Source organism: Falco naumanni, chromosome 3, assembly GCF_017639655.2.
Source record: "Falco naumanni isolate bFalNau1 chromosome 3, bFalNau1.pat, whole genome shotgun sequence".
Classification (NCBI taxonomy): domain Eukaryota; kingdom Metazoa; phylum Chordata; class Aves; order Falconiformes; family Falconidae; genus Falco; species Falco naumanni.
The window spans coordinates 71408872-71431237 of NC_054056.1; the positions used below are offsets into that span (position 1 = coordinate 71408872).

General features: G+C 39.2%; 1 long non-coding RNA gene across 2 annotated transcripts in view; it reads left to right on the forward strand.

Moving 5' to 3' along the window:
* Window positions 1–5497: 5497 nt before the first annotated feature.
* LOC121085626 overlaps window positions 5498–22366 on the forward strand; it is a 29966-nt gene continuing 13097 nt past the window's right edge. Inside the window, exon 1 of one of the 2 annotated variants that reach the window (XR_005827131.1) lies at window positions 5498–5975. This is a non-coding gene — a long non-coding RNA (uncharacterized LOC121085626). Of the gene's footprint in view, window positions 5976–22070; window positions 22224–22366 lie in introns of those variants that run through there. The other variant, XR_005827132.1, reaches the window with a different exon arrangement.

Genomic DNA, 22366 nt, shown 5'->3' on the forward strand with positions numbered 1-22366 from the left:
CTTTCTTCCCATTTAAATACACAGCCAATGAATAGTCAGGTCTGGTGGCATGAGGCCTGTCTTAATAGATAAAGCTATACTATCCTGAAAATAATACAGGCTTTCGTCAGCACTTTCTGTGTGTTCTTGTGTTGTTTTTTTTTTTTTCCCCTCAGTCTTTATTCCATGCCAAACATGTCCCAGGGCTTGTGATAATTAGAACACAACATACAGTGAATACCATGGTAGTGCATCACACCCATTACCCTTTATTATCTGAAAAACAGCTGTAAATTCTGTTTAGTTGATGAGGAAAATACTGTTGCTGGTTCCTTTTAGTTGCCACATGTGTGTGACTGCTTGTGGTGTCTCAGGAGAAATGGTAAGAAAAAACACAAGAGATGAATGTGAGATGAACAGAAACAAACAGAACAGGGGAATGTACATGAACAGAAATGGGAAGGAACATTTAAACACTAATTTTCCCACATTATCTAGTACTGCCTGTGGCTCTGTTCCATATATTCATTAGTTACTTTTCTCGATGTCCAAGCAGTCTATAGGACCCTCTGTAAAGGGATGCTTTGTGATACCTGCTTTATAACCAACTATATCTGACACCAAAATATACAATTTAAGAAGACAGGCAACGTACAAAATATGATGGAGAAAAAATACAATTTGTTAAAATAAAACTAGTCAAAGAAGACTGCTATTAGCTTCACTTTTTAAAAATAATATCAGTTTTACAAAGGTATAGGATGGTCATGCTCTATCCTATTTTATCTGCTCACTTCAGTGGAATAGCATGGGGGATAAATCTGGTTGTAATCTTCAAGCAGCAAGCAGCCTCTCTTCATTAAAAATAAAACACTCCATTTAATAGAAGACATCAATTATCCTGTGCTATGTAAATCAGAGGTAACTTAATGGAATCAACAGAGTGGTACTGAAGTTGAAATGTTTGGAGATTAGATTTAGCCAGATCAGATTCTTTCCAAAATTTCTAATTATCAGCATATTTTTATGATCCTTCAGTTTAAATTAAATTGGCACAGAAACTGAGTAGGGTATATCATGTCCTTTAGTCTCTATGCAAATGGAGCAAAGAGTATATGGCATTTCCTAGACTTCATCCCTCTTTGTTTTTTGACTGAGGAGATTGCAATTTCCTTTCTACCTTCATTTCAGTAAAAGTTTTTTTTTTTTTAATGTGTGTATGACATCTTTTCATATAAAAGAAACATTCTGAATTCTTGACAAAACCATAAATATTGCACATGTTAGAACCACAAATGTAGTGGCTGATCTGGAGACATGATGCAAAATGTTGCGCTATCTCAAAAAGACATCTTATTCCAGGACGGAGTTAAGGATGTAAACTTACCAGATGAGCCTTCTTGATTTCAAAGGCTGTGACTCAACACTAATACATGGAGTTATTTTTGCCTTTACTGGTATATAATGGGTAGCATTCTACATTTTCTCAAAATTAAAGTACTATTCAAAGGCCACAAATTGTTCCTTTCAAGACCGAGTGGTCAATAAATCTGATACTAAATCTGATCTGCAGAAAAGGATATGCAAATGAACATCTTACCTAGTTTGTATTTATGAGGGAAGATTTTCATACACAACTTATTTGACAATGCAGATATAATTTGGTTAAATTTTTAGGATCATATTATAGAAGAATCCAGAACAGGAAATATGAGGTTTCTTACATTCCTCTAATCTTCCACTCTGTGATGCATTTTCTCTCTCAGTTTGATATGACACCTCTTTCAGGCTGCAACTTTGGTCCCCTGATAATTCACTCTAAATTAATGCTATTTTTTCATGTGGGAGACTGGAAGAACTAGTTGTGTTTCAAGGGTATGTGAAGTGGAAATCTGTCAGCATTTTCCCAGCATGTCTTTTGTCCAGGGAAGCCCCAAATATGCTTTGTGTGAACCACCCATCACAGGAAGCCCAAGTCTCATTTTTCTCAAAGCAACTGTTTTAGCACTTGTTCACTCTTTTTATTTTGTGTTTGGCTAGTTCCTTTCAGTAACAGAAAGCACTTTACCCAAGACACCCCAAAAGGCACTCAGTAAAAAAAAAAGTAGAGTGTGTCCTAAAAGCATAATTGGAGGTGGCTGAGCATCTTGCTGTTTCTCAGCATGACAGGGACATAGGGCAGTGCAGGTTCAGCAAGACAAGAAGGCAGGTGATCTGTATGAAAATCTGTGACAAGAGGAAGCAGTTATTTCCTTAGCATGACAACTTTTGACCACAATGACATCTGGGTATCACTCACCGTTCTCAGCTTTCTGGGCATGAGGCCAGATGAGGTCAGGTTGGATGTCCTTATGCCCTTACATCCATCATACCCATTTCAGTGTTGTTTAGTAATGGCATTATAAACTTTTGTACTTAGCTCATATAGGAGGAGTTGATTAGGTTTCCTAGATGATAATGAGTACAATAAACATATGCCCCTGCTATTGCTGTGTGTATTCAAAAGCATTAAATTGCTCATCATTATTCTATTGCAGGAATGAAATTAGAAGACTCTGTCATTAGCCAAATGATGACGGCCATCACTTTTTAATCAAAACGTATAATTTTATGGGTTATGAGTTAACTAATGGCTGTGGAGCCTGATTTGATATAGATACATCAGTCATAACACAGGTGTCAGGGAGGATCCTGGTTGATATGACAAAAAATGCAGTTCAAAAGTATGGTAGAGCCTTTTTTTGCATCAGTAGTAGTCACCTTTTACTATTTCTAGAGGCAGAGAAGATGACAAGTGTACCTAGATTTGCACTGTGGTGGTGATTCTCGATATAACCTCCTCTGTCTGTAGCCCTCTCTGTAACAAACTCGGGGAGAGACCTCCAGCTGTCGATGTTTCAAATATCCATGGCCCACCTCTGCTATGTCTTGGCTGCACAGCCTTGGGTCAGGCTGCTGAGAAAGTTGCTAAGTTGAAACAAAGCTGAGACAGAGTCTGTCAAGTCTTCAAAATAAGAATTTTTGAGACACGGATCATGAGAAGCTCAACAATTCAAGAAGGAAAGTACTGGCCTGACAACATGAAAAATCTTACAGGGAAGAAGAGGGTGATGAGGATTTGTCCAGCTGTCAGTGCCATTGCTGTGTTGGTATTGATGGAACTGGTGGATGACAGAAGCTCAGCAGCAGAGGTGGAGGCCACCTCTTCCCCTGCTGACTGATCCTCTCCTTACCAGCAAAGTCTCTTTGAGTATCTTATTAGGGTTGGGAACACACTAATGACTAGGCTAGCAGCTGGTGAAATCCTAGACAGTTTGTGTGCATTGGCCAGTAAATCAGTGCTTTGTACTTTTAAGTATACTTCTTACACGTCACCTCTGCACAGCCCAAGGTACCTAAACAAACTGGGCCCAAACCATAGCAGTAGCAGTATGAACACTTAAAAATACGCCTATATTTTTTTAAAGTGTAACATAGATCTGTGTACCTCTAATCAAGAACAAAACACACTGCATTTGTCTAGAAGAATACTTAAGAAAGCATGCCATTTTGGCGACAATTTGATAAACCACAGATTTTTCTAGAGGAAAAGACAGGAAAAATCAAAGAACCAGGGTAAGCAAGCACGACAGCTTGTAAGCAGAAGGAAGGTAAGAACAAGATTGCCTGTGTAAAAACCAATAACCCCATTTTTATCCCTGGAGCTGGTATTGAATGATAGAAGGAATGATTTCCGAAGCCTTGCTTCAAACAGATGTGCATGTAGATGTCCTTGCTGTATTGCAAATTCCTTTGCTTTTGCAGCACTTCTTTCTTTCTACTGACATTAAATCGTACTTTATTTCAAAATGCCCCTGCTTTCCAAAGGAAATTCAGAAGATTTCAAAACCCTGCAGGGTTACTGAAGGTCCCTGCCTGGTGCAGCATGCTCTGAGGTCCTAACTACAGCGAGGAAGCTGCACAGCTTCACCTGGAGTCATGATGGGTGGCACAGGTCCTCTTGTCCAAGGCTATGCACTCAGAGAAACTAGAGACCCTGCACCGTGTTTAAGTATGATAGGATATAGATCCTTCAGGGACCCATCCCAACCTGCAACACTGCTTGTTTTTGTTTTAGTTCTGTGGTTGTTGAGGACTCTGTGTGTGTGTGAACTCCTTAATTTATTATTGTTTCCTGTTTCAGGAGCCGAGAACTGGAAATGCCATTTTACTAAAAGACAACTGCTAACTTTTGCTAAGTGTACCATAACAGTATGTAAATGGAACTAGAGTCTAAGGTTATCGGCACATCTCAGGTAACTAGAAAAGCGTGAAAATCCATTTCCTAGCTTGGAGGTCCAGATATTATTTAAATAAATGAGACCAGACAACGTTTCATTTCCCTCACTTGGAAATAAGGAGAACCAAAAGCTGAGAAAATGGAAGATTGTCCTCAGGATTCAGAGGTGGAAGTGGGAGTCGATAGGTTGATCTACGCTTTTAAATCAGTCTTCGATTTGTTTCTTTCTTTCAAGCTTGTATGATATTTTCTGATTTGGAACAATTTTTTAACTTGTTTGTAAGTTTAGTAGCAGTGTAAAAACGATGAATTGCCTATGATACAGAATCAATACAGAAATTGAATTGAAATAAGGGAAAAGATTTTACGCTTTGGCAAATGTCAGATGAGTTCAAAGAGAGCTTGGTCATAAATACCCAGGACAGGATTTTACCTTGTTTATAAAGGTGTGTAGCATAAGCCATTTAGCTGTTCAATGAAGAAGAATGTTTTGTGCTTTTTTCTACTACTTTTAATCTTTTTTTTCTTAAGAAGTTTTGACTCTGTATATGTATTTCCAAGCAAGCTGTACTGCTCCTGAGGTGTACAGTCTCTTCCTCTCTTAAAAACTGTAATTAAAGTAGTGTTGTAGCAGTATTAGCTAATGAGAGTCCTGCTTGTCTCTCTCGAGGCTTCCTGCTGGAGGGTGAGGGCTTCGGGGCACTTGTGCTCCAGAGGACAACGAGGGGCTGCCGAGCTGGCTGAAAATCCAATTTTCACCCTGTGGAAAGTTCTGACATTCTGCAATGTTTTCATCCTAAATAATAAAACTTTAAGTTTCTCTCAGGAGATACATTTTCCCAAGAATTTTGATTTTGAAACATCTAAATGATCATGCTAAAATGCTTTCTTCTCCCTAGTTATGTCCAAATGCTTAATTCCGGTAATGCCTGCTGTAATGACGCTAACTTGAAATTCCCATTTATGGCATGGAATTTAAGATTTTGGATGGAAATTTAGAGAGAAAACAATACTAAGCACTGTGTTTTGAGTTTGAATAAGTCTAATAATTTCCCACTAGAAACATACTCAAAATGAACATTGTGGTTTTGACCAAAGAACATTTTGCAATAGACAGCTGTGCTGTAAAAATAAACATTTAAACAGTTCTGTTTGTTATTTCTTAATTTCAGTCTCATATTGCATAAGTCAGCACTGTGAAAAGCTCTAGTATTTCAGCATGCAGGGGTCAGTACTAGCTGCTGTCTTTGTTTATTGCATTTTTTTGTTTAATAAAAAAAGAAACTTTAAACCTAAATATAATCAAAACAAACTGTCTTTAAAACATCAGAACAATTGCAAACTAATACAGCATATAAGTGATCCATGCAAACAGAATCCCTCTGGGATAGAATTCACTGCAGCGTACATCTGCCATCAAGCTTAATATCTGTATCATGGTATCTTTTCTGCTCCCAAGGCTCACTTTCTTCATAACTTTTTTTTGTGTTGAGGCTGGTTCACCATAAAAAGAACAACTGCTCTTTGTCAGCCTTAATCTTTTCAAGGTGATTTAGATTGTTTGTTTTTTGTTGAAAGAGCATAAGGGACAAATAACTGTCCCATATACCTGGGGACCTGGTTTTTTTTTTTTTCTTTTTCCTGTCCTTTCTGTTCCTGGCTGGGTTTTCTCCGTGCAGCCCTGGTGAGGAATCTCTGCACCTTCAGAACTGAGCAGGTAAATCAGCCGATTCCCAAAGCTCTGCTAGTGTTTATAACATGTATTATGACTATTGGGAAATGAAATAAAAACAGAGAAACACAAAAAAGCATAAGGTATTCAGCTTTAAGATAAGGGAGTTAGGGATGAGCATTTCATTAATGCTAATAAGGGTGCAACTACATTGCCACATTGTGTTGAATATGTATGCTTTGGAGGCTAATAACCTTAATTTCAAAACTGATGACTATGGTATAAGTATCAGATTGAAATAACAAAAAATAATTCCATTGTTACATTATTTTTGTACCCCAATTACTTTGGTTTTGTCAAAAAGTTTGATAGAAATTGAAAGGGAAAGACGTTCTGGAGATCCAAAGCGATCAAATGGGAGGGGAATGTAGTTCAGGGCTTTTTTTCTTAAATGTTGAAGTATGGGAAATCTTAACATTAGTGGCAGTATGTAAATAAAAGCAAATGCAAACTCTTGGCAAATTTCAGCCTGCAATTCCCATGAGAAAAGGCTGTAAGATCAGAACCAGCAGTATGATGCAGATTGCACAGATTATTACTATTATTATTTAATTATACTAAGCGTTATAAACACAGAGAGCAAACTCTGAAGCATTACAGAGTGACCTTACAGGGACTAATGATGGCAGTGAAGAACAACTGTGGGGCCAGCAAACCCTTTACTGTCATGTATCTGCTGGTGAAGGCCCTGCCACCCTGGAGGTGTGCTGCTACACTGACTCTGTCTGAAAGAGAAATGGGCAGTGTTTGGTAAAATTCTGGGTGAGGCAGAATGGGGACAAGAAAAGGAAGAACTGCGCCATGCAAGAAAGCCTTTATTCATTTTTTTGGCATTTTTAAAATTTATGGCAATTTTAAAATACGTGTGGGCTGGTACTTCAGAGGCCAGCAACCTGCCTTTTAGAAGACCCACAGCCTCAGATTCCCCACATGGGTACAGTAGGAGATCAAAGCCTTTATCTGTTAAGTAGATATACAAAGTACGCAATATGAAGCCATTAATTCATCTGTTGATAAACTGTATTGATTTCTTATTTTGAACTAGTAAATCAAATACAAATCTTTATAAATTGGATTATTATCCAAGATCCCTTATAGTAATAAAAATAGTCAGCAACATTTAATTTTGTTAAAATATCAGAAAAGAAATCGGAAAGTATCTGTTGAAATTCAAATAATATACACTCTGGTCCAGTCGAGAAAATGAACTGTGGTACTTGCCTGAAGATCAGACATTCACCCACAGCAACTTTTAAGTAAATTGCCAGGCTGTAAGTGGTGGGTCCTTGGAGCATGCCTGTGCCTTCCTTTTTGTTTATACAAGGACAAGTAAATGGAGAGATATAGCTCACACCAGATATTGCAGACTGAAAAAGTTTGTGAGATTTTATTTATTTATTTATTTATTTATTTTATTTTTATACAGGTTTGAAACTCCTGTATGCCTGTAAATCCTGTTAGGCTTGGTTCTGTCCCTTAGGTGTACATCCTTCCATGGTGTTGATATGGATCCAGAGGGAGCACTTCCAATGAAAGAAAATGGTAGCAGCAGGGCTGCTGCTGTTACTGTGAGGGATATAGCCCCTTCTTTACATGCTGTCAATACAAAATTTTGTATCCCTTCTAGCACTTCTGTTTTGTGTACAAACTGACTGTACAGCTACTCAAGTTAATGACACAGGGCAAGGAAACCAGCTTAAGAATTGTCACGTAATTATAGCACGTTGTTGAACTAAATAAAAAAATTAATTTAATTGTTAGCATGCTTCCTGGCATAGCTTCAGTCCAGGGCAACTAGTCTCTCCCACACAATTCCTGGATGTGGTGCTGGGGTTGGTGTAGACCAGGGTTTCTATCCACAGGTCAGCATAAATGAAGCAACCTGCTCTGGAAAGAAGATAGTATATCCACACAGTTAGAAAACATGCCATGCTCTTTCCCAGAAAACAGAGCCTGTTCTATTTTAATGATAAGTATAAATGCAGCCAGTGATCTCACGCTAGCTCTACTTGCAGGTGCCAGCTCACCTTAAATGACATGCCCTCTTTAACGGGTCATGCATATGAAATAGGCTCTTTTTCCTCCCACTTGACATCAAGTGTTATTAGCCTTTAAGGACAATACATGTTCTGATACAAACTTAGGCAGGAGAAAGAGCAACAACAAGCAATAATAAACATGACCTGGCTATAATTTTCTTTGGTCTGCAGTGGGAGAAAGATGGGAAAAATTGTTCCTGACTTCAGAAGCTCCCCTGTATTTCAAAGACCAGAAAATGTTTGCTCCATAATCAAAAGGTCTCATTCCAATCAGACAAGATCATGGGGAAAAAGGTAAAGCAATAGCATTTTGGTATGGACTGAAGTTAACTCAGTGCTATGAGTCATTACACACCAATCAGTGCGACTCTGCCCTCTTTCCTGTATTTTCAAGAAAAAAATGATGATAAAGACTTTCCTAAACTCTAAGCATGCATATACTTATTCATACATACCTATTTTAGTTTTTACATAAATATTATGGAGATCTGCACTGGGTGTTTCATAAGTAGTTAGTGTTACTGGGTCACAGTTACTCTTAACATAATATTCCTAGCATTGTTTTTCTATAAATAGCTCACAGATCATCTACATGCTTTAAAAGAACACAGCTGGAACTGGCTTATGTTCATGGCAGTGACAAGAGTTTTTGAGCAGAAAACACCATGATAGTGTCATCAATTAATTTGTCAATGTGTTAGAACTATCTCAATGGCAACAAGAATCTGCCACGATATCCTGTTTACAACACAGCACCTGAATAGCATGCAAAATCTGATTCTTACTGGTTTTTCTTGTGTGAGGTGTTCTGAGAGTGAACTGCATAACATAAAAGAGAATTAAATGTCTAACACAAGGTAAGTTGTGAGCAACAGAGAAAAGCTGAGTCAGGATTATTAAACGGTCAACAGAAATTGATAATTACCATTTAAAATACCCTGAACATCTTTGAAGACGGTAAGACTCAGAGATTGGTAATGAACTGGAGGTGTTGCCTATGGCACTGTGTATTAAAACAGATTTTACTTTTGCTTTCAAGGTATCTTGGAGAACTTTAGAAATTACTTGCTTGAAATTGTCTGCCTTTGCCTATCTCAGTGTGCAGTTGGAATAAATGATTTAAGATAACCAGCTGAATCACTGGGTTCAGTCCTACACTGCTGTGGACAAGAAAAACGGTCTTTTTTTCGCCATTGCCAAAGATGCTGCAGTCCACCACAGGGCAGTGCATCATCCAGTCATCACAGAAAACATTTAATGGCTTGCCTTTTTCCCATTTGATGTGCCACAGCTTTTTCTTACATTTCAGCTTGGCTTTCATTTCCAACTTCAATTAACAACACGCGAACAATCACCTCTGTTAGTTGATCAGCTCTGTCCTTCACCTTTGCTGTTTTGACAGAATAGGGCAGGGTCCTGACCCTGGACTCTGGCAGAGTTTTGAACTGTAGATTAAAAGGAAAGCTAAGGGTGACTATGTTCCAGTACTGCAGATGAATGAGAATGCTGTATATATGGGATGAAGAAATGTGCATTAAATTATCATTACACTTAATGAAATGGTATTGGTTTGAGGAAAAAAGATAAATTATAAGAGTTAAGGATAATGCCCCCAGAATACAACGGAAATACAGTATGTAAAAACATCCCTCACAACTACAGAAGTGTCTTAATATGGGGAATCACAGAAAACAGGTCTGGAAGGGATCCGAGAAGGTCAGTTAGTCTATCCCCTGCTCCAAGGCAGGACAAACTATATATAAATCATCCCTGACAGACGGCTGTGTTATGTCCTGCTGAAAAAAAAACACCTAGTGAGGGAGACACTATAGCTCCCCGGGCGGTCTACTCCATTACTCAATGATCTTGCCATTAGAGAGTTTATCTCATGCTGCAGTATAAGCTCCGGCTTCTTTCCCTGCCATTGCTTGATAGAGAAAAAAAGGTTTATTCCCTTTCTCTTTGTGGCAAGCATATATCACACAAGAGCAGAACACTCTCAGGAGAGTGCTCTACATATGGAGACTGTGATACTGGCCATACTCTTTTCCCAATTTTAGCAAATTTGGTGGGCCTATTTCATAATTAAACTCACGTAATGAGTTACCTATCTTTATGAGTTACAAAACAGAAAGCTAAAGTGTTAATTTAAATCTTGCTAGGAACTTCCTACCACCTTTCCCTGTGCGTGTTTTTGGCTACGGCTACACAACATGCGCACACACGTACCCTGTGCTCACCCTGCCCTGGCCGCAGACCAGGTGTTCATGAGCTGTGTGATGAATCATGTTAGCAGGACACGGTTATTAAGCCTGCTAATCTGTTAGCCAGCTCAGAAAGCAATCAGAGCTAACTAATACCCCTCTAGAACTGTCTTTTTTTTTGTACTAAAGGACTGCCTGTCTAGGGAGGGTACTGTGAGTCAAGCCAGGACACAGACACAGTAGGGCACAAGCTGCTCCACAAGAAAAGCCCTTGCAGGAGGCACACACTGAACATTATGCATGGAGGAGTGGCAGGTTAGCTAATTAAAAGACCTCTCCCTATTCTCCTAACCCATTTATGAAGCTCTGTGCGTTGGGTAACACTGTGAGAGTCAGGCCACCACATGCCTTGGGTGATGTGGCAGGAGCCCAGCTACAACCTGGCATGGACGAGGCACAGCACAAGGCTGCATATGGAGACAATCTGGTGCCTAGAGGGGCTCGTTAGCTGCCGAGACTTGCACCGAGGTAAGGCTACTAGCCTTGACTCCTGAGGAGAAGCTCTGGGTCTTGTATATGAGGTACCATTGGTTGGTGAGTCAATGCATGAGTGGGCTCATGCAGGACAGGACCATCAGGAGCAGGATGTTTGAGGGTCTCAGTGCAGGCAAGATAATGTCCTTTAATCTCACACATTCCCTTACTTCTCCAAAATATCACTCCCATACGTTAGCCCTAGAAGTACTTTTGTGTGATGTAGCTTGCTTGACATTCAGTGTGGGGCAGTCTTAATGTAAAGTACGGAGGAACTGGAACATGACACACCCTAGCACACTGATTTGCCTATGCAGACATAGGTAAAAGCAGAATTTAGTTCAAACATATTTGTCTTTCACCTGATATTTTCTTTCCTCTTTTCTGTTTTTTTCACTATATTTCTAACAGACCTCGGTTTCTTCAAAGTAGGGAAGAATTCAATAGCTTTCACTTGTTATTGAAACTAGATAGAGTTCACCCTTCCTTAATATCAAAGGTAAACTGGAAAATTACAAAACTACCCCAACTTAGGTTTAATACCTTCTTTAAATGTAGTTCATTTTTTATAGCATATATGATTCATAAAACTATGGACTGACACAAGACAATTTTAAGAACAAGAGACAACTGCCTGACGGTTGAGTCAGGAGTTTTGGTCCCAGCAATGAATTTTCCAGCTTTTACACTTGTGTCCATGTTAAAATAGTGAACACATTATTCTGCCAAAGAATTCTTATCCCCACCAACTGAACAAAATAAAAATCACATAACAAGCTAGGCAGAACTGTGAGAGATGCACATGTACATGGTTATTTCTTTCAAACCCTTACATTATTTCCTTCATTTCTATGCATGCATTAATTCTGTGAGTACATGACATGATAATGAAAATAAGACTAATGATTTGCAGCAGGATTTGAGAGCTTCTTAATGGAATTGAAGAAAATGGAGATAACACTTAATTGCATAGTGTGTTTGGACTACGGATTCTGCACTGCTGTTCTTGAACAAGCCTGAAAACAACTCAGTGTTGATATGCAACAGACACCAGAACGTACCTCCTGTCTGCAGAAGAAGTCCACCTGGGTGCTTTAAACATAACCATTAGAAACTTCACAAATTATATTCTTCTATCAGTCAAAGAGTGGGTATTTTTTCCCCTCAAAACATGTATATTATGTGAATATAGAAGACTGGCATGTGTATGACTAAGAAAAACATTCCTGATGAAAGCTTGCCTGAAACACATCTTTCTTTCCTTTGACATCTGGGCATAAGGCTGGGGAAGAAGGGCGGGTTTTTTTCACCTTCTGCAGAGTATTTTGTTTTCCTCTGGCAACTTGCTGATTTCAGTCTTACGGTGGATTTTTTAAAATGTCATTTTTATTTATGAATAATGAAGTTATATACATACGTGTGTGTAACTTTTCAGCATTTAGTTTTAAGGTGGAATGTATGTGTAGGAATACATACAGAGAGAGTAAATGAAGAGAAAAATCACTTCTATAATATTGTATTTTTAAAAGATTTACACATGCACATAGGGATAATGGACATGAGAGTTTCCATACAACAGAAAATAAGGACAAAACTCTCCCAGTGCTTCTAGAAGAGATGTCTTCTTTCTCACATGTAAATTCAATATCAACAGACATGGTTAAGCCATTAATATCCACGGAGGTTTGGGATTCTTGATGTTGCTAAGAATCCCAGAACATACACAAACATAAAGCAATATGTTTTCGAGATATATCCCATCCTGCTTTTCTATAAAAAATAGATTAAAAAGCCTGAAATAGAGAAAAAAGCCTAAAATATGGCTTTCAGCCACCAAGATAAAGAGCCTTGCATGAGACACAATGTAATTAGAAATCTGGAATACATTGATGCTCAATGCCTTCCAGTCTGCAGGCTAATCAGGACGGTGCAGATCATTTACTCTGCAGCCTGATGCAGCCTATTATTGTTACCTTTGGGCAACCTTGTCCAGTCTGCAATGGCTCCTTTTCTCATCAGTCTTTTGGGACATGGTAGTTGAATCAGGGAACAGTCCTGAAACCTGAAATTGTGGCTGTGACCTTGGCTGTCTGTTTGAGGGTAAATACTCCTTTCAGTCAAGTCTACAATGACTGATTACATTCTGGGTTTTAATATTTATAAAACCCTTAGACAAAAGGTGCTGCATATTGCAAATTACAGTTACAGGACTATGCCCTGAAGTCCTTTTTTCAGTTTGCCTGATCAGCGGGATTTTAGTTGAATTAGCGTTTGGCCTGTTTCTTATTATTAATACATACTAAGAGAACTACTCTAGCTTGTGTTGTCTATTTTCAGGGTGGATTTAAACTGTTCCAGGCTGCATTAAGGAAGGTAAAATCAGAATCATTCATTTTCTAATACCTGCGTGGAGGTCCTGAAACATTTTAGCTTAATACACACCAAAATTCCTTGCTTACACATTAAATCAGAATATAGGGTTTATAGGGAATAAAGAAGAGATTGGACAGAAAATGCTTTAGATGTGATTCATGATCATGAGTGTTCAGTTCAGAAATTTGAACTCAGGTTTGCCTAAATGTCAGAGGATGTTGCTTGTACGTAGGTTTAAGCTTTCAACATTTCCCTCCTGCTGTTCTTGCTGTATTCCATGGGTTACCTTTGCCCCACAAAAGGCTGTTGGTTACTACATGTTAAAGTATACGTGAACAGCAAATTAAAAGCAGAGAAACACATCTACAGCACAACAGACTATTTTAGTACCCAGTGAAACTAGGGTAAAGGTTGCAGCTGGTTAACAAATATTTTGGCAGCACACATAAAGGAGCAAAAAAGGAAATTCAGAATGCTGAGCTTTGCACTATCAAAGGCTTTTCAATTCGTATTAATTTTTAAATACCATAAAATGCTTGGCTTGAACATACAGGCATAAAATAGCATTCATAATGCTTTTTAATATGAAGTCTTGAAACAAGAAGCTGCTGACACAGATCTTTTGAAGACAACTACAGTGTTACATCTCAATGAAGGAAATTTACTTTTGAGCTATTTCATATCAAGGCAGCTGAATACCTTGGCTAGAATATAAAATAGGATGAACCCATTTATTCCTGTTGCTGGGCTCCTCCTAAATGTGGTTCAGCAGAAACAGGACACTCTACTTTTAGGGCTTGACGTCACTGCGCTGGTCAGCCTAAATTACCACACTTGAACAATATCCACAAGATTTAACTATGGGAATGTAGAGAGATGGGCAGAACTCGCCTGGAGTGCAGAAAGTGTCAGCAGAGGGACCAGATGAGCTCCCACTCCGCATGAGCATCAGCAGCATAGGAATTGAAAACTGTCTCCCTGTCCCACAGCATAAGCACCAACTCGTGCATGACTCTGAACTGGAAGTCTGTGCCGGTATGGACAACTATTTGATCAGGCACTGAGCTGGCCTTACGCTCTGGGCTGACTCCTGCCGAGACAGACCTTTAGTCCCGAGTGGGTCTTACAGCATGGGAAGACCTTTCCTCCTGCCCACCTTGCAAAGCCAAGCTTGGGGCAGGTCTGAGCCTGCCTGCCCAGCTCATGCTTAGCCTAAGGGGTAGGGGAATTCACTGCAAATGAATTATACATAAATTTACAATAGCTTATGGAAGGTGCACTCATTATTAGTTTGATATTCACTTGAGGCTGTGTTTAAGTCAAGCCAAGTTTTCCTTAAAGAGTACTAAATATAGATTATTCACAGAAGGCTGGGCCGATACTAAAACTTTGTTTACCTTCAAAGAACAGAGATTTTCAGGTTAAAGTTACAGTTGTTTCCTATTTCTCAGAATATCAGTGGACTTTTACCAGCACAGTATGTAGCTTGGCATGCTTTGTTATCAGGTGCTGTAGTGCATGTTTGCTCTGGTTCTTCCAGTAGTCCTCTATATCTCCCTCGCTGGGTGCGGGGAAGAGAGGCAGGAGAGGTTACAGCTGGAAAGTACATGATGTTGTTTTGAACACATTTTTGGAAGATGAAGCGATATTTTGGAACTTCCTCACTAGTTCACTCTCTCTCTGAATTAACGCCAGTAACTGACAGCAGCAGTTCTTGATACAACAGAACCAGCGTTTGAAGTTTTGCTCCAAATAAAAGTATTTTCCACAGGAAGCTATAAGCAATTTAAAATGTACGATTTGGCTGACCATACAGGAGGCAGCTTTATATGGCTGTGATATGATATGTTAGCAGTGGGACCTTTTGACGTACCCAGTTTGTCAGTCCACCTTCCAAACAGATTTTCTTGTTATTGTGTCATGTGCTTTTCAGCCACCCCATATAACATAAGGCAACTGCAGAAGGGATTGCAGTCTAAGCAAACATGAACTACAGGCCAAACTACAGAAAATGAATGCTATTACTAGACTTCCAAAAGATACTTCAACGTGCTTTCAACGGGTATTTTGTTCCACATGTATCTTTGAAAGTTACTTCCCTAAAGAGGCTCAGCATGGTTACTGTACCTAGCTGCTATTATTGCCATGCTTTTTACCTTGCTTTCTTGACTTACAAGCATGAGTAGCGAAAATTACATCCCAACAGCATACCATGATTGTTTCAAAGCAGGGCATGGCCACAAATGCATTTCTCTGAAGATCTATCTGCTTGTGGCAGAGGGTCATACACTTTTTTTTTTTTTTTTCATTCTTTATAGAATTTTGAATTTAGCAGATCTAGAAGTTCATGGATTTTGACATGTGACACTGCGTTGCAGGGCTTTTTTCAGAATGAGATGCACACAGAATAACAACAACAAAAAATTGCTATAAAAACATTTTCCTTTGAATGTGTTAGAAAACACTAGAATTTTCCCCTGCATCTGCAACAAAAATAAATATGTTTACCAGAAAATGGTGCATAAGTAGTTGCACAGAAGAGTATGAGAAGCATCAGCTGCTATAGAGTAGACCTAGTAAGGGATTTTGACTTTTGAGGACTACAGCAAAGTCTTGCTTTTTAACTCACAGTATCAGAAACTGTACCAGGTAGGTACAAAGGATTAAATTCAAAGGATCTATTTTTTAAGGCTCAAAACCTTCGTAAGGATGGTACAAGTTTTAAACTTCCCATATAGAGGCTCACTTGGAGTTTCAGCACTACAGAGTGATTGCCACACAGAAGCGTTCTCTCAGTTCACCCATATCCTTTCTGAGATGAATCAAATGACACAAAAGGTGCCTTGCTGTGCTGGGCATTACAGTTAGAGAAAAAAATGTGCAATCCAAGCTCCTTTCTGTTTCCCTGGAGTCCTACACGGCCCAGCAGAGGAGCGCATGGTGCAGTCCCATGTTCCCCAGCGTGTAAAGCCTGCAGCGATACTGGGCTTACTTACAATGGAGGGAAGAGCACTCTGGTGGTGTTTCTTTGAAAATAGTAAAGAGATTCTGGCCCTTTGAAAGTTTGTCATGACAGCTGACCATGCTTATTGTGTCATATCAAAACTCAGCCAGAATCCTTTGCTTCCTTAAAGTAAGTAAATTCCATTAAAATCACCTGCTGTTGTAATTGATGGAACTTTTAAAATAAAAAAAGTTTTGGGGATCCAGCTCCTTTCTTATACATAACTTTTACTAGAATTCTACATGTGCTTAACAATAAACAATAGCCAAAATAAGGAAAGATCTCATTTTGTATGACATTGTCTGTAAGATGAAAAAGAGAGAGTACAGGAAAATGCCGTCAGGTTGGCAAGGCCAGTCTCCCTCTTCCACTGCCTTCAAAACCAGAATAAGTGCTTCCTGAAAGACACTTTTCAATCAGACGCATGTTATTGGGTCCAGGGGAGGAAAATATCCTGTGGCCTCTGTTCTATAGGAGCTTGGATGAGTTTATTTACTAGCCCTTAACCTCGATGAATCTATGAAACGGGAGAGGAAGAGCTCCAGCCAAATTGGTATGGGCTGTATGAGCTGAATGAAAGGTAATGGAAAGCAAAGACAGCAACAAGGAGCAGAAGAAGATAGAACCTTTCCAGTCTTACAAATCAAGTGAATTCCTTGTCACCAATACTTTTAAGATCAATGTAACAGCAGAAGAAGACCAATATACAGCTATATTAAAAAGCCTTGCAATAGAAAGTTTAAAGCTTCACAAATTTGAGGCTCTCCAGAGGCTTTGAGAAGAAAAGATGGTAAAATAGCACCCATAAAGGACTTTTTAGTTTTAATAGCATGTAAAGCAACTTAGCATAATGTTTGATGTGTACAGGTAATAGTGTTGCATTTCTATGTTTTCCCTAGTACCACATGTTCTTTTTTTTTTCCCTGTTGCTGGTAGCTCATGAAGCATCAATAGTAATGTACATGAGAAGTGCCATAAGCAAAAGAAAAAGCATTGTAGTGCATATTGCAGAGAAGCAATAAACAGGCAACAATGTATGGCTAAATGTGAAATTACTGGCTGCTTTTCAACAGCGCTCTAGGAAAACAGTGATTTTCAGTTACGATCTGTTCAGTCAAATTAAAGTCTGATGACTGCCCTAAGACGTCCATTTATGACCCAAAATAAATCAAACCGAGAGAAGAGGCAACAATACATGACTGTATTCAAAGGCAACACATCAGCACCTATGAGTAAAATTTCCAGCAACAGTCAAATAACACGGGCAGGAAATAAGAGTACAACAATAGATCTCATCAAGACAGGATATTATAGAATCTCAGCTTGGTTCATAAATATAAAATAATGAACTACTGCTTTCATAGTCTTACCTGTCAAACTGTATTAAAAAAACCCCAACAATCAACTTAAAAGAAGAAGTTATTGTCACATGTTACAGCTGAACACTTGGTTAAGGAATTAAACACGTTGTACTGAAACAAGTACACCTGCTTTTTTTTTAATGTATGCAGACCTGAAAGCAAGAAAAATAAAGATAATAAAGTATGTAATGCTCATTTTTAAACTACAATTTTTGTCTTGATTTTTGTTTTTTGATTCAGATTAAAATCTTATGGAACCTTTTGGTAACCTTCAAATTTGAAAGCTTTACTAGCAAACCTAAAAGATTCCCCAGAACTATCGTTTTGCGTCTATGCAAAAAATCAGGAAAAAGTTATTTGAAATTCAGGTGAAAATCTGTGTGGAATTAAAATTCTTCTCCAAGCATTAGTTGGAGAGTGTGAAGAATGTTTGAGTAGAAAGTCTGGCCACCATATGGAACATCAAGGTAATTGGAGGTAATGCAGATCAACAGATGGAAGCCTGAGAAATACCTGAAAACAAAACCTTAATAAAGCAATTCATTGTACAGAGCACATTACATTTTTCTTTGTCTTGTGAAATGTGCAAGTTGCAAATATGTGCCCAAAGTGGACATGTTAAGCGCTGAGCTGAGCACTAGATATGGGAAAAGAACTCCTTCCCTGCATGTCAGAGAGTTTCTATGTAAGTTGGTACAGGCCTGCAGGCTGTGCCCCATCACGGTAAGATGGACCCTTGAACAGCAGCAGCCTCTTAACCACTGGTCTGAAGGACTTCTACCTCATTTTATTTGAATTACAGCATTATCAGCACTGAGCTTCACAACAGGGGGAGGCCTCCACCACTGGGCAGACATCTGCTTATATTTACACAACCCTATTTCTTGCAGCACTCCAGAGTGCAAAACCTAATTTTCCATGTCACAGTCTGTGAAATGCTCCTGACTGTGGACTGAAAGCACCCACTGGAGGACAGAACTCTGGAGGCACTCCCACACAAAATCTGAATAACTCACCAGCTGGACCTTCCCCACTTAAAGTGCCTGGGGCTCCTGAATTAAAAACATTTTTGAAGACTGATGACAAGAAGGGCCAATTGAGTTACACAATTAGAAACTGCTCCCAGATAAAGCTGCCCAACGAGGTAGGATCAAGCTGCTGAGGATCTGCAGAAGAATTAGCTGAACATTTTTACTTCTACAGCCACTTAGGCTAGAAAAGAACTCCCTATCCTAATTGCACAGACTCAAATACTGAAATCACAATGAACGTGACAGCATTTTCATAGAAAGGACATATCGGGCTCCCTTGCCCCTCAGTTGCCACTCAGATTTAGTTCTGTAGCTGAAGTCCCCATGGACACTGGAGTTTTCTGGCAGAAGAGGGGACAACTATCTGCACCACCCAGGTGGACACCTACATACCACAGATATCAATTTTGTTGGTATGAGTGTGTTCTCTGGTTTTGAGAAAAAAAGTGCAGTAATTCTGAAACCTGTAGTAGATGTGCACATGGCTCACCCTTGTGTGCGTGAATTGCCTGTGGGTTCTCAGCCCATGTGATTGTATTAGGGACTAGCCTTGCCCACAGAACACTGGCTAGTGAAAAATGTCATCGCGACATCCCACCAAGAACAGCTGAGTGTGCTGCTTTCCCTGAATACAGCAAAAATGTCCGGGATGGTGCAGACTTTCACCAGATAGAAAAGGAGCAGATGGTGGTGGCCTGCAGACTTTCATTACATCCACAGCCACAACAGATTTACTAACACCAGATTGCCGTGCCATGGATCTATGGCAGTATGGCAGAAATAGCTTCCGAGGAGAAATGCCCATACATTTCTAGATGGGGAAAAGGGAAACAGAAAGAGGTGTGATACATCTCCAGCACTGAGCAGTTTCTGAGATAGACCTAGTAAGGTTACCTTTTGTACCCAGAAATTAGCAACACATAACGTAAATCACCAGGAGAGGCTGATGATGCATTCCCAGAATTATTGAGACCTGGCGAAACTGAGTTTCATGGTGGCACCTGCCATGTTTTAGTGCATCAGAAACCAGCAGATATTCAGCTGGTGCTGGCACACTTTTGAAGAGCACAGCCTAGGAGAGCCAGTAGCCAAATGGCCTCCAGCAACCACGCAGGGTGGTGGGTTTTACTGTCCTTGAATCTGGAGATACCTGGAGCTTTTTGCTGCCTCTTGTTCTTTGTCAACCTCACAAGCTGTAGCTTGCCATAATGCATTGAGAAGAGTGCAGACGCTATAAGTTGACAGCGGTCAGTGGTCTACAGGTCCTGTAGCCTGGGCAGGAGCCAGAGATGTCTTTCAAAGGATATATAAGAGCTTGCATGTTGCATGATTGTACTCATGGCCTTAAGAACTTAATCCTCAACAAAGCAGGAACATGCCCGTGGCAGACTAAGAAAACTGGAGACACAGACAAGGTGCTGCAGCCTGGGGCCTCTTCATTGTGGTCATGGGAACAAGCGCAGATGTGGCTTAATTCTGCTTGCTTGCCTTGCAGCACTGCAGATCCATGGAAGAAACAGCTGAACAGGCAAATACCTACCTGCAAGGCTTCCACGTATCTCAAATATGTGTGTATATATATAAAAGGCCAGTGCTAATGATGCATTTCCAAGATTTATACAGATTTCTTTAGACTTCAATACTTGCTTTCAGATCCTCACTTCTATAAAAAAATGTGAGATTTTTTAGGTGGCTTAAGATTGTTAGGACTGTGCCTTTTTCTCCTACAAGCCCAAAATGAAAAAAAGATAATAAATAAATCACTCTAATGATCTTTTGGCAAGATGCTGAAAATTGGCATAGAGGGAATTTGGAGCCATAAGGCAGCCAAGAGATACTCCTTTCCAAGCTGAGCCTGCTGCCAGTGCAGAGAACAGGGTGAGTCAGATTTCATTTAGTACCTGGAATAGTGCAGCAGGGAAACCACAGGAAGAGGAGTTCACTTAGTGGGAACATATCTGCTTCACAGACCCTCTTGTGCTTCTGAGGTGCTGCCAGGGCCACCCCGTTTGTTGAGCTCCAGTGTTTGTAGAAATCCTCTAGCCTCCAGTGAGGGTGGTAGGACCAAATTACATCATTAGCTCACAATTTCTAGGCTTATTTAACTATGACACAAATTAAACATTTGACACAGACTAAGTGCTTCAGTTTAAACAGCTCAACAGAGGAACCCTAAATAAATCAATCAAGGGTAAGGAAAGTGCTTTAAAAATTACAGAAGGCTATCCATTTCAGAACTATCACAGTTCATATCAATTTCAAACCCATAAAATAGCTTACACTTTCACACAAATTAGTATTAGAACAATCTTTTGCAACCATATTTTGTAAGAAAATTGTGCAGTTCTGCAGTAAGATTCCCTGATCTAACTTTTGCTCATTTTTTGTACTTCTGGCAAATTAGTTACTAAGGTGTAATAAAAACCATATAATTTTGGATTGGACTATAATTAAAATGAATGAGACCAACGAACTGTATCTGAATCACTGCTTCCATACTCAGAAATGTTGTTTGCTTTGGATGATATTTTATGTATTTATTATAAGTACTACACTTTCAGATGAATGAAAAGATCTAAAACTCTATATGTGATATAGACAAAATTACAGTAATTACCTGCATAAAGTTCAGTATCTGAGCATAGGATTTGTTCTTACTTGTTGGCTTTTAGTTTATCTCTGACTAGCTAACCCTGCTTTATATGTTGTTGTGGCTAACGCACAACTATCTTGTCTATGATTACCTGAAATTCTGTATATTGAAAATTGTGCACAAAAGAATATGCTTAAAGATTTAAACAACTGGGTTTGAACTGGTCTTATTTGTGAATACATTCTTTAATAAGCTAATTAGAAAACAGCTTTTTATAATAAAGTTACAGGTTTCAAATATAATTCAATATATTTTAAAATAAAAAATATTAAAAATAAAAATAGGGTTTTTTTTGGCAAATGAATCTCTCCAACAATATTCATTTAAAAATGCTTTAACATCAGGTGTTTGGTATCCTTGGGTCTCCCTGATAAGACTATAGAAATAGAGGTCTGTTGGTAAACCAAAAAAAATACCTGTATCCAGATCCTCAGAAATATTTCTAAATACCCCACTTGTCTCTGTCCAGGCACTAGTCCTAAAAAACAACAGTAGCACTCTGGTGAGTTATAGAGCAGATGTATGAGAGCTGAAGCCAGTGCTGAGCAAAACTACTTTGTTCTGGCAGCTTGCCTAACCTTAACCTCTCCATGCACATCCCAGCTCCAATACCAAAGCTCTGCCAGACATGGAGAATTACCTTTTCCCAAAGGTGGCTTACAAGAAAACTGTAGGTATAATAACAAGCTGTTCTTTTAAACAATTATTTCTCAAACGGCACACCAGTACCTTTCTAGCAGTCCTGAAAAGGCTTAAAGTGGGTTGGTCAAATACCGTGTGGCAGCAGTTCTCTCTCTCAGGTTAGCAGCAGCTGTTCTGTTAATAAGTGAGGACAGCCTATGATTAGTGGCTGCAGGATGTTACCCAGGGAATTGATAATCACCTTAAATTGCTGACAGCAGTTCATTTTCTCCAAGGTGAAGGAGTGAATATGAACACTTGTAGCCAATTATAAGCTCTTCTCTCTTGGCTGGTACGGAGGAGCTAAACTGCTGGAAAGTCTAACTGAAGGAAATGAGATGAACAAAGCTGAGGTGAACATTTTTAGGGTTGCCTAACCTAGTTCTAGGTATTTCTAATTATTTTGCTGAGTTCACATACTCTATTCTCTGCTTTTGTATCGAGAAAAATATGTGAAATTAATCTAGCACTTCTCTCGGCTTCTTTTGCTCCCACT